The sequence below is a fragment of the Durio zibethinus genome, chromosome 7 (assembly GCF_047325235.1).
Source record: "Durio zibethinus cultivar Kanyao isolate XHJ-2024 chromosome 7, ASM4732523v1, whole genome shotgun sequence".
Classification (NCBI taxonomy): Eukaryota; Viridiplantae; Streptophyta; class Magnoliopsida; order Malvales; family Malvaceae; genus Durio; species Durio zibethinus.
In genome coordinates this window covers 14,738,458-14,752,245 of record NC_143168.1, presented here as the reverse complement: position 1 = coordinate 14,752,245, position 13,788 = coordinate 14,738,458, and the positions used below count along the sequence as shown (strand labels likewise).

At 24.5% G+C, this 13,788-nt stretch overlaps 1 long non-coding RNA gene across 4 annotated transcripts; it reads right to left on the bottom strand.

Annotated features, from left to right (window-relative positions):
- Positions 1 to 8,057: 8,057 nt before the first annotated feature.
- Positions 8,058 to 10,399, bottom strand: LOC111276805 (uncharacterized). Of its 4 annotated transcripts, XR_016343497.1 has the most exons (6): positions 9,687 to 10,399; positions 9,288 to 9,570; positions 9,118 to 9,196; positions 8,871 to 9,045; positions 8,499 to 8,758; positions 8,062 to 8,415 (listed from the first exon to the last, which is right to left on the bottom strand). It is a non-coding gene; the product is annotated as an uncharacterized LOC111276805 (long non-coding RNA). The 4 variants fall into 4 exon arrangements; XR_016343496.1 differs by having other exon boundaries at positions 8,058 to 8,415; positions 8,495 to 8,758; positions 8,871 to 9,196; XR_016343495.1 differs by having other exon boundaries at positions 8,065 to 8,415; positions 8,871 to 9,196; positions 10,090 to 10,398.
- Positions 10,400 to 13,788: the final 3,389 nt, after the last annotated feature.

Here is a 13,788-nt window from a genome sequence, read left to right as displayed (position 1 = left end):
TAAATAAATAGTTAAAATGTACACTAATTTATAATGTAAGTAATTAATTATAATATCAATATGAATTATCATATGTAATTTTTGTATAAAATATGATTTAAATACATAAATTTTAATATTTTATACGATATAAATATACAAACCGTCAAATTTACATAAAATTAAGTTTAGACTTTGTTTGAAAAGTCATAAAGCAGTTTCTATCTCATAGGAATCACACCCATAAATTTCGGATATGGTTTTGATATTAATTATTAGGATTATGATTTTTTTAATTTTAATTGTTAAGTAAAAAATTTTAAATTAATTAAATATTCAAGTTAACCAATAAATTTGGTAATTTTAGATACAATATAATGATATAGTACGAAAATAATATAAAAAAATCATATATGTATTTTAAAAAAATATGTTTCATATTTATTCGTATTAACATGAATTTCAATATGATATAATTCATATTTTATACATGTTGACACTTCTAAAAGTGTTTAAGACACGAAAAATATATTTAAATAAAACATGTCATGTGAAAATACGTTTAACACATGACATGATATGAAAACATATTTAACATATTTTTTTATATTTATTTTAATTTAATATAAACATATAATTAAAAATTATTTTAATTTTTAATCTTTTAATTATGATACCTAATTAACTATTCAATATACCATAGAAAGATTATTTTAAATATTTAATTATGATGTTGATTTAATAATTATTATAAAATTATTTTTTATATTAATAATATAAATACAATATAAATAATAATATTAGTGCAATACATCATTATTTTATTCTTTAATTTTTAGTATTTCATCATTTTAGATTTGGTACTAAAAACTAATATAATTATTTATACATATGATTGTTACATTAGTAATGTATATATTAAATTTTAATTATATATAATATATGTTAAATACATATTAATGGGAATCAATTTTTTTATATTTTTTAAATATGCAAGTATTTTTTATGTTAGTTATTTATATATAATATATAAATTTTAACATATTAAATATATATTATTTTATGTAACTTTTTATAATAATTTTAAAAAACAGTTTTTCATTAAAAAAATAATTTAGAAGGACAAATGTACACTTAATTGTTAATAACAAGTGACATCCAATAAAATAATCATTGATAAAGTAAAGCAAATCCAAATCATATAAATATACAACAATATATCATTGTGATAATAAATAACATTTATAATGATAAAAAATTATATGATCATCTTAATAACATAAATTATAATATGTAATTATTTTAAATTATAAGAATTAAAATAAGAAATTATACATTTGAAATTAAAAATAATTCAAATTCTAAATAATATGTATAATGATAAAAATTATACAATTTATTTTATATTACATGATATGTTATTATTAAAACATAACCTATAAATTATTGTTGTATTTTTTAATACTTTGAAGCTAGTAGGTTGGTATGACTTGAATTGTGTATGAGGTTTGATGATTTGTATTTACTATCTATGTGCATATATTAGTGTTATTTGTGTTTATTCGTATCTCTTAATGTTATTAGTGTTATTTGTGTTAGTCATGTCATGTGTAATACGTATAAGAAATGTATCATATTCATGTTTAGGATTTAAATATATTTTATAATTCGTATCGTGTTTATGTTTTAATAATTTGTATCATTACACATGTCAAATATGATATGAAAACACGGATTGCTAAGTCTACTAGAGGAAATAAAATCAAACAATCAATTAACCATATAAAAAATAATAATTTAATGTGATTCAACCAAACTGATATACATCCATAAATAAAAAAAAAAATTTACTAGTTGTAAAAAATTATAAATATACAAATTATCAATACTCAATCTCAAATAATACTTATAGACTCTCATTCTTCTCCAATCTTAGAAGTATTTTCAACTTAAACAAGTACATACACTTGTGACTCATTATACTTATATAGAACATCTCATTTCCTTTAATCTATTAAACCATACACATCAAAAAGACCATCTCAATCTCCCTATGAGTTATTTACCTAATAAACCTCTATGACTCTCCTATGTATTTTTCTCATATCTAATTTTATTGTGACTCCACTATTTATAAATATCATAATTTACCTATCAAGAATCTCTCTTAATTTAGAATTCTTCTCTTATAAATTTTTTTATCCATCAAACAATATTTAACCAATCTAAAATAAAAAAAAAAACTTTATCCAAATTATTTATATGATTTGAGTCATTATTTCCAATATTTTTTTTTTTTTTACAATTATATGAAAATTATATCATAAAATGAAGTCAAGGAACTTACGATAACTAGTTACCCTTTTTGAGTTTTGATAATTAAGTGATGTGGCTTTCTATAAATTCAAGCTGAAAATCAGTGTTTGGCGTGATTGCTCCGAACAAGGGTGAGAAAAATTTGAAAAATTGAAAATTCACATAAAGTTGTAGTGTTTGGTTCAATTTATATCGAATTTTATTGAATTAAATTTAAGTTTAGATATTAAATATTTTTATTAAATTTAGATTAGGAAGCAAAAAAATAAAAAAAATTTAAGCTAAATTGAAATATATATATTTTTATTAATTTTTAAAATTTTTATAAAATAAAAATAATTATTTTATATCTAAATTTATTTAAATATATTAAAATAATATCAAAAATTAATTTTTAAAAATTGATGAACTGAATCAAATTGAACCGATAAAATTTGAATTAATTTTTTAAAAATATTTAAATTCAAATTCAAATAAAAATTTAAAAATTCATAATACTATACACAAATTGAAATAATAGAACCAAAATCGAATGAACCATTATCATCTTTAGCTTTTAGCATACCCAGTCGATAGCTTTTAGCATACCCAGTCGACAGTAAGAGTCATGCTTTAGTGTTCTGACTTAGAAGGGCTCATGAGACCTATTTTTAGTCAAGATAACTCTATGACTCATGGCCACATTTTTGAGAAAAATTTAACCTTATTACCTTTTATATTTTTAAATTATTATCATCATTAAAAACAATTTCATTATACAATTGTTTAGCTTTTAATTTTAATTAATTAAAAAAATTTTAATTTATATTGCATTGCTCTTTCTAACTCTTGAAAAAAAGACATTCTTTTATAGTTGTAATTTTGAATAAACAATAAAAGCTAATATATCTACAACTCAAAAAACAAAATTGCATAATATATAAGTTAAGGGAGGATGGTTTTATCACTTTAAAATCTAAAAGTGATTTTTAGATTTTTAGTACTATTACCTCATTATATTTACAATAATTATTAATATAAAACAAGACATAAAATCATTAATTTAACATTTAATTTCATTATCAAATAATCGTTTAAAAATATATTATTGATTCATTTTCTTTATTCTATAATTATATTTTAATTTTAATATATTGATAATTCAAATATAAAAAATTATATCATAATTTAAATATTTGATTGAATTTTATATTTCAAAAAAAAAAAAACATTCATACCATTATTAACAAAAAGTAACTTTAAATTATATTTTTTTAGCGTCTCAAACATACTATATTAAATATAAATTTTACTTGAAAATAAAAACATTACTTTATAAATTTAAATATATTACTTTAAAATTGATATATAAAGTTAAATAATTAAATTAAATAATAAAATATCCAAACAAATATAATAAATTAAAATATTTTCTTCAATTTCTAAAGTCAAATAACTAAAGCTTTCAAATTATTAAGAATAATGCATCATCATCAAGATAAAATCACTTGAACATCCAAAATTTGAACTTGCAAGTTAATCAAAGCAAACACAATTATTATTAATAAAAATCTTCAAACTTTTTATCAAAAAAAAAAAAAATTTTATTACAAAGTAAAATAGCAACTTATATTGTAATTAGAAACTCTTAATCCTATTCGACTTCACGAGACAATTAATTTAACATTGCAATAGTCCTCTCTAATTCCAATATTACATCTTTTTATTTATTTACTAATAGATATAAAAATAATCATATAATCATTAAAAAACTTGATAAAAATATAGTTCATAACAATAAAATCTTATCATCTTGATTTATTGACACGTCATATTTATACAACAAATTATGAGTGGCAATCAATATTTTTGTATTATGGGATCTACGATAATTTCTCCATTTATTGATAACTCTACCCTCTATGCTAGTCCTATTCAAAAATAATTGGTAATTGGATTGAATATCAAAATTTATGTTTTTTCTAATAATCAAGATCAAGTTGCTTCTCACAAACTTCTCTTGCATTATCCATAGATATCCAATTTTGATCTATATGAAATAGATCCTGTGTTATAGATTTTAAATCCATATAATAATAAAGTAATGTGAGTCCATATATTAAATTATAATAACAAATGTATAATTAAACTAAAAGTTAAAAAAAGGACTAAATTTCTTATTATATAAAAAAATAAGTAATAATCTTATAATTAAATCAATTATATTAAACTTTTGGCCAAAAATATTAAAATTATTATAATTTTTAAAAAATAATAAACATCCATCAACTTGTTTTCATATTCACTACCTAATTTTGGCAAAAGATATTGCAAAATTTGCAACTTAAAGTGAGGATCTAAGTATCACTGAAAAAGATAACATCATACTAAAATCATCCCAATATTTACAAAACTTAGTCTATCTTTTTCGCCATTAGTACCATGATTGGGTCTTTAGACACAAGCATCATATTCCCAATATTTTTTTTGAATTTGCCATATATTTTCAAAATATAAATAGCTAGTGGCACAGTCTCTTCCTAAACATAAAGTGGCTATATAAAAAAAAACGGCTTTAAAAACATGAAAACCTTTTCAATTTAAAGAAAATTTTTTGAACTTTGAAATGCCTCATAATTCTCATCCGACTAACTCAACTTCTCAAAAGCTTCACAAAAATAAAATTTATCTAACATTAAAATATGTAAAGTTTCACCTAGTTATCACATCCAACCACAATCATTTTGAATAATTCAAATTTGATTGAATTACACATTCTTAAAACTTGATCTTTCTTGCCTCAGAACCTTCAACCTATTTTACACTTTCTCTTACCTTCTTCAAAGGCTCACTAATCATTAATAAGCTTTTTTAAACAACAAAATTCAATATATAAGCAGCACAATGAATATGAAAATAAAAAAATCCATGACATAACATTGCACCGTTTTGATCAAGATAACCACATAAAAAGTTTTTCATGTTATCCATATTGCTAAAGTAATGCTAAAATTTTTTTCTCAATTCCCTAAGCTTTCAATAAATCATAAATCTTTTTATAAAAAAAAATACCATACGTGATGGTGACACATGTCAAAAATTTAAAATTGTACAGTGTTACTTCCAATCATCATCAATAAAATATGCAGTTAAACAAAAATATCCGTTAGTAGCATAGGATGTGGGTATTATCAAGTTTGTGGTTGAGGGCAGGCGAGGCGATACCTACCTCGCGGGTCACTTGGTACCCGATATATTTAAATATATATTTTCATTTCTCTTTTTTTTTTAATTAAAATAATATATAATTTATAAAAAATATTTTATATGCCACTTTATCAAATGAAATTTTTTTTTTATTTTTATTGAATTTTTTAGTTAAATTTGTGATATGTGATTTTTTGGATTATTTTATTATTTTTTAAAAATTATAATAAGGTATTGGGATAAAATTTAGCTTACCTGTCACTTATAGGGTATGGAGATGGAAATACAGAAATATTACTCGATGGATACGGGTAAGGGAATAGGCATGAATATCATAATCGTGTACAGGGACAAGAATGTCATATCCGCCCCAATAGTTACTCGTTCCCACCCTAGCTGGGCTTTGTTGCTATCGCTGGTTGGGAGGGAGTTTGCTAATGAATTCTCGTGGCAGTAGGCTCAAGGAAAAGGGTTGAGACTTGAAAAAATAGGCTCAAGGAAAAAAAGTTTGGGGTCAAGAGGGAGTGCTTTAAGAGTTTGGAATAGAATTAGACTTATGAATTATGATAATATTAGGGTTTACCCATTTTGTTTGGGAATTATGAATTTTATTTTTAGAAATGCAAATTGTGAAATTGGTATTTTTGCTTGGAGTGTAAGGCTTTTTTCATATGCCACTATTTTTTTAGTTAACATTTTCATAATTTTTTTAATTTTATTTTAATATTAAATAAAAAAATTTAATTTAATTTAATTGATTTATTAGTATTTATTAAAATTAAAATTAAATCGAGAATATAATTAATTATTGCTAATTATTAATGTATAACTTTGAAAAAAGATATACTAGTAATAATTTTAATTAATTAATTTTTATAATTTTATAATATTAAGATTAGTTATATTTAAGCAAATACATTTTTTTGTGTAATTAGCATTATATTAATCAATTTAATAATTTCTAGTATTCAATATTCTAATTGTATATTTGATCAATTGGCATATATCCAATATTATTGTATTTATGTAAATGTTAATGTCAAAATAATCAAAATAATATTATTTTTAATAATGTCTATTTTCAACTATGTGAATTTGGTCAATTAGAGTATATGTTTTGTTTAATTAAATATTTTAATGGATATTTGATCAATCAAAGTATACGATTAAATTTAATGTAGTAATATTAGTAATATGATTAATGTACAAATCAAAAAATTGATATGAGCTTGAGTTAATTAACTGCTCAATTTTAAAAAATAATTGATACTCATTTTAATAATATTTACTATTTAACATTATAATTAGACATTTATTAATTAGTGAATATAATTATATCTAACTAATGTTAATATCAAAATAATAAAATATTAAAATTTGATCAATATCATATCAATTTGTTTTTAGTGGACTTTATTTGTGACTTGTTAAGTCATTGAAATGATTTTTTTTTTTTTTTTATGTAATCTAATGATTTTGAGCTTTATATTTTTTAGTGTTATTATATATTTATTTTAGTTTAATTGCAAAACAAATTCTTATCTAATTATTAATTCTTCTATATTCATACTATAACTATAAGTAGATACATTGGATTTATATTTTTTAGCTTTTATCTAAATAGATTGAAAAAAGTAATGGATAATATTTAAGGACAAATTAATATATAATATTTATTTATATAAATATATTAATTTAAAAATTTTAACATTCATATTTTTAAAATATTTTTATTTGGCTGTACAAAACGTTAAAAATTAATCCTTACATTCGAAATTACAAAAATGTTAATAATTTATTAAATTTAAAAATTATTTGAACTCTTCTAAATAGTAACTTAACCTAACTCGAATCAAATTAACGTATTTAGAATGATACAAACTCAAAGATATTCAAATTTGAAAAAGCTTAAATCTAAAAAAATTTGAATTCGAGACGATCTGAATATAAAATAAATCATAACCCGTAAGATTTAAATTCGAAGACAGTTCAATACGAATTCACTCAAATTGGCCCGTTTATCACCTCTGAGAGTGAAGACAATTAATTACCTCTTTGTAATTTTTTTATTTTCAGAACGCTTCATGAAACAGGACAGTTGATTGTTGCTTTAGAGCAGTCGACTTCCTAAATTTTACAATAGTTAAAACCAATAGAAATTGAAAAAGCAATCGACGTCATTGACATTAGTTGATTCCCTAAGATAGGCAATCGATTACTCTTTTGTTAAGTTTTGTAACAATACCTTGGTATCTTTTTAAAATTCATAGCAGTCGACTATTTTAGGATAAGTGGTCAACTGCTCCTTAAGTCTAGTAAATGACAGTCGGCTACTCTTATGATAAATCTTTTTTCATCGATTCTTTAAATCTAGAATCAATTCTGTTAATCATTGAATATTACCTTAAGATATTAAATAGCTTTGCATGATTTCTTCTAATTAACACTAGTGCGGGTGACTCGGTTTGGCCTAGTTTATTAAGAAAATTTTTAATATTTTATTTAATTGATATTTGATTAAATTTAAACTTACAATAATACGTGTAATTAACATAAACAGAGTTTTCGAAGTGGCTATTGCTGAATAAGAGGAGAAGATCAATCAGTAAACTCAATCAAATCATAATTCAAGCAGTGTTATAAAGAAACAAATAAAAATTATTGAGTTGCACATTTAGTCAAAGCTGAAACAAAATAAAAAAATTACCGATTTTCTCCACTTTAGGAATGCCAACTTTTAGATAGCTGTTGTTTTTTAGCATGTTGTTCAAATTTACAATAATCACTACCACTATCTTGATACAGCTTCTCCAAATCCAGGTTCAATGAATCTCGCTTCTCCCTAATTGTATCCATCTTCTTGTCTTTACCATCTTCTGCTCTCATTTCTTTCTTCACAACCTTTGCTTCATCCTTGGCCAAAGTCTCTATCTTCTGCATGAAAAATGAAAGAGTAAAAAATTTTAGTCCCCAAAAAAAGGAAGAGAAATCAGTAAAGTTCAAAGGTGCCTACTGACTCTGTATCTAGAACCTTGAATATAGGATCTGGTTTGACATCCACAGGGCTATCCCTTTCTCGAGATGATGCCATAGGAGGAGAAGCCAGTTAGGAAGGAATGGGGGCATTACTTGTTACTCTTTTTCTTCAAAAATTTGGACAGCAAAATACCAACGGAAGAAATCTAATTGGAATTTTCGACAGAAAGAGATTCTTGTCATCAAATCGATTTTGAACTTCTCTTCACGTTGGATCTCCACTTTTGACACCATTGATATTCTGTGATATCCCACGCCAACAAATAAATAAATAAATAACAATCATGATATCATGAAAGTACTTATCAAAAGGGAAAAAAGAAAGAAAGAAAGGAAGATTCTTTGATGCTTACGCTTTGGTCACTGTGGAATCCTGAAAATCAACATCCAATTTAACGGATCCTTTTTCAGTCGAAACAGACTTTTCCCTGGTCACAGCTCCATCTACGGAATTTGGTTCTTCTTCAATGGATGATTATGAATCTCCATGCTTAATCATCACCACGTTCTTCCGTGACTCCCATTACACTGGTGCCGTTTTAAAAGCATTCTTATCAAGATTAAAAACAGAAATGAACTTTTTAAGTCCTGATATTTGACCTTGCTTTGGTGAACAGATTTTCATTTTTGCCCGTTCCACATTCTCAACTTTCACTGGAGTTGGAAAATCCTCAACTTCCTTTTTTTTTTCATGTTGCAAATGCCAATATAAAAAAAAAAAAAAAGAGCAAACCTTATTACCAAAAAGAAAGAATGCTCAAAATACCCACCAACGCGAACCAATAGATCAGGCAAAACTGTTGTTTGGGATTGGCTCTGTGTAGAGCTTGCAATCTGAGGTGAAACAAGGGGCTTTCTATAAGTAGAAAAACCATTTACATCTTCAGATTTAAGCTTCGGCAAAGGATTTCCAGCGCTAGCTTCCTTCTTGGAGCTTCATGATTGCTTCATCAATCCATACAAAACCTTTGCCATTTCGATTTCGATATCCTCCTCGACTGAGTTTGAAGACTTGGTCGCCTTTAGAAGCCGAGTCTTAGGTCTATTTGTCTTCTGCAACGTCAAACAAAAAACCCCAAAGTTCTCAATCCTCTCAATTTAGTCGCATCTTGAAACACAAAACAAAACATCAAAAAGCTAAAAAAAAAATAAAAAAATCAAAAGCTTACCATCTTCTTCCTAATTGTGTTGCAACAATTGTGTGAATTACTCAATCTTGCATACGTAGCTTTTCTAATCTTCTAATTCTATTTTTTTTCCTTTATTAACTGAATCCATCCCAAAAACAACAACTTAACACATGCAATCTTCAACCAATATATACATAAAACATCTAAATAAAACTAACAATTAAACACTAAAACGAAATCAATACATAGACAATAAAAAACAACCAAACCTAAAACCAAAAAAAATCATTTCATACTACATTATTAATTAACCGGTACACATAAACAAAAAATTCAAGAAATAAATAATCCAAATAAACAAAATCACACACAATTGAAAAAAACACAAAAACACTGAAAAATAACAACAATACAAAAACCAAAAGTCTAACTTAAAATTTACCTCAAACTCAAACAGCCTAATACTTCCAACTATACCTGTGAAAAAAAGGACCTCATAATACCTCTAACTATATATTCAAATGATGTACTTTGACTCACTAAAATTCAAGATTTAATGTGTAATAAGCATTGAGTTGGAGCTTTATCATGTGTGACTTAATAATTGAACTTGTTACCCATCCCTCATACAAGCCTAGACATCATTCCAATGCAATTCCTTTATCAAAAGATTTATTTCCTTGGCTTTGACAAAATATACGGTGCACCCATTGCCGATTTACACATAGCTATATTTGAACATGTTTAGGTTTTAATTTGGCTTTAAGCCTTTGATAATGTAGCTTAATTATCACTATAACTCATAGTACATTGGATTAGGAATTTTTAGATTTACTTTATTATTTATTTGCCATTTCTAGTATTATAAACTCCGTAAATAGTAGAACTTTTTTTGTTTCTTTAAATTCCAAGAAACATTATCCCAACTGTTCATGCATGTCAATCCATTTTCAAATAATATCATGTTAGTAAGTAATCTTGCATTGGCCTTTCCTTCTATTACCGAAGGATTTCCATATATAATGTCATATTACATTGTTTAAATATTATCTCAATACATTTATGTTAGATTAAATGTCTACTATTTTTTGCTAATTACAAAAGTAATTTTTAATTTTATGCATGTCATTGCGTGCAATATTACTTTTGTATAACCTATTATGCAATTATATTTCTTCCCTATTGTTGTACCCATTGCATAATAATAGATTCCTTTTGGAATCTTTTTTGTTTGGGAAAATTTTCTTGTTATTTTTATAAGTGCAAGGTGACATCTTATATAATCTTTTTCTCCCAAAACATATGTACAACACTTTAGAAAACCTTTAGGTATCTTAATATGTTCTTGGACCATACCAAAATTATTATTCATCTTCATATTTTCAAATGATGGCATGTTGTTGAACTTACCATGAACACTTTTAAACATATCATAAATTTATATGATATTATAAACCAAAAATTTTTCTTTTCAAATGATATTATCATATCTTAAGAATTTAAGTTCAATTAAGGACTTAACTAATTTGTATACTTTTGAAGTTCATAACCTTTAAGGTTATTCCATATATACCTTTTTAAATTAATTCACCATATTAGAAACATGTGAATTTCATATCTTTTGATGAACTGTCATGAAAGCAATAGGCATTCCTTTTGTAACCATTTTATTATGGTGTATATTATTTTTCCATATTATGTAAATTTTCTTAACAATACATTTTGGTTATATTCTTTGTCCATAGTTTTATCAACTCTATAAAATTTCATTTGCAACCTTATTGGTTGCATCAAGGAGATTAAGCCTACTAATGAGAATGTTATTATCCATGATTATAAAATAATAATTTATAACTAATTTCAAGAATGCTACTCATTAAGACTTTATTTGTCCTGGTAATACTTAACATTTGGTTTCATAATTAAATTATTGTACATGTTTATATGCAACCTCTTTTGTGCTTTAAATAAGAATTTTTATGAAATCTAGGTCATATGATTTTTTCATTCCTTTATTAAGAAACTTTGGATCATATATTTTACTTTCTAACTTTTTATTACAAGGTTTTTATATTCTTCTTTTTAAAGAAATCATTCCAAGTTAATATGAACTTTTTGAGCAATTTAATTTGAGGAATTGCCTTTAATATACTTATAAATATATTCTTTTAATATGACATCTTTGATTCAATCATAATTAATATTGTAATTTGAAAGATAAATACGTGCATGATATATACGAACATAATCATATATACTTACATGTTTAATGGAAGTGGAAGTAAAAACTTGACTTGAATTACTAGTCGATGATAAGATCACAATTCAAAAATTGTTTGTTTCCATAGCGTATGTTTTTCAATACACCGAAGCAAGAATTCCTCTTGAGTGTTGCACAATGCCTACCGATTGCTCTCTCTCTCTTTTTCAGTTTCTTTTCTTTTGTTATTGTAAGAAAATTTTCTTCTTTCTCTTGATAATGGTTGAATACCATTATGGAAGAATGGGCAGCATTTTCTTTTCTTGTTTTGTAAACTGCCTAAGATAATTTTCATTCTTGAAAATAGAAAAGTTGCCTAATGGCAATTATTTAATACAAAAATTGGGCCACAAATTATGGGTAGATTGAATCATTTAATCTTACATCTCCCACTTGTATAAAATGAGTATCAAATTCTCATGATCTTAATAACGTTTTCTCTATCTTTTACATCAGGTTATTACAAGGAAATAAGCTGTGCAAGCAACATACTTTGAAAGCTCTGTTGCTATACGACTGCTAGGTGCTTATAGTAGCTCATAATCATGTCTAGTCACTTTTACAATTTTTAGATATGTATAGTAACTCTTAAGTACAAGTAAAGTAAGTATACAATACCTTAGACCTATTCAATTACATTTCAAGTTTCTCACAATATCTCTTTTATCATATTATGATATACTTGTGTATACATAATTATGTTCGATATTTCAAATATAATTAGTAAACTTTGAATACAACTAAATGTGACACCAAAATGATCTTTCCTTCTTCTAGAACCTCTCCATTTTAATTCAACTGCTATCAAAATATGTCCCATTAGATTGAATCATTCATGATCATTGGTAACGATCCAAGATAGTTAATATTGAATTGAAAATTTAAGAAATAGTCAAAAGTCACTAAGTGTACTAAATATGAGATATTCTAATTTTAAGGGTTTTACACAATAATAAGTAGAGATCTATTCTTCTATTACCCTTATTGGTAAAACAATATACATGTCGTGTAAAACACATGCTACGGTATTACTCTTCTTTTAATATAATCAATAAGACTTCCACCTTGTATATTAAGATAGATAAAGTGAATTATAGGTTTATTCACTTTCAATCACAAATCTCAATATTGGGTGACCTCAGCTTGACCCCTTATCAAAGTGATTTCGTTTTAAGCTTGGGCTCTTGATCTATAGCTTTAAACTAATCTTATCTCTATCCAATCAAATCATTAAGGTGATTCTTGTGTGAGAAGGATAATAATCTGTTCGATATACCTTTCAAATCATATGTATATGTACATATACATATACATATACATGTGTGTTTGCATCATAAAACAAATTACTAAACTTTAATGGCATTGATTGTATTCAACATAAGTCGACTCAAATGGGAAAATATCATACATTGTTCACATAAAACTGTTTAATCAGTACATGTACATCAACATCTATGCAATCATAGAGATCTCATATGGCTATTAAATACATCTTTAGGTATGGGCTTAGTAAATGGATTTGCAATCATCTTATGCATAGAAATCTATTGCAAGTTGACTTTTTTTATGCAACTATGTCTTTCACGTAGTTATAGGGGTGAGAATAGTTCAAATCAAATCAGATTTAATTCAATTGTTTTATATTACATTATATTATAAAATTTTAAAATCCAATCCAAATCCAAATTGAACTTTCATTCGATTAGAACAAAATCGAACTAGATTTGATTTAGTTTGGTTAGGGGTTTATCAGTTTTTAAATTTTTTATATATTATTTTAATATATTTAAGTAGATTTTGATATAAAATTAATATTTTTATGTTATAAAAATTTAAAAGATATATAAAAATTAAGAAAAATATATAATTTGGTTTTGTTCT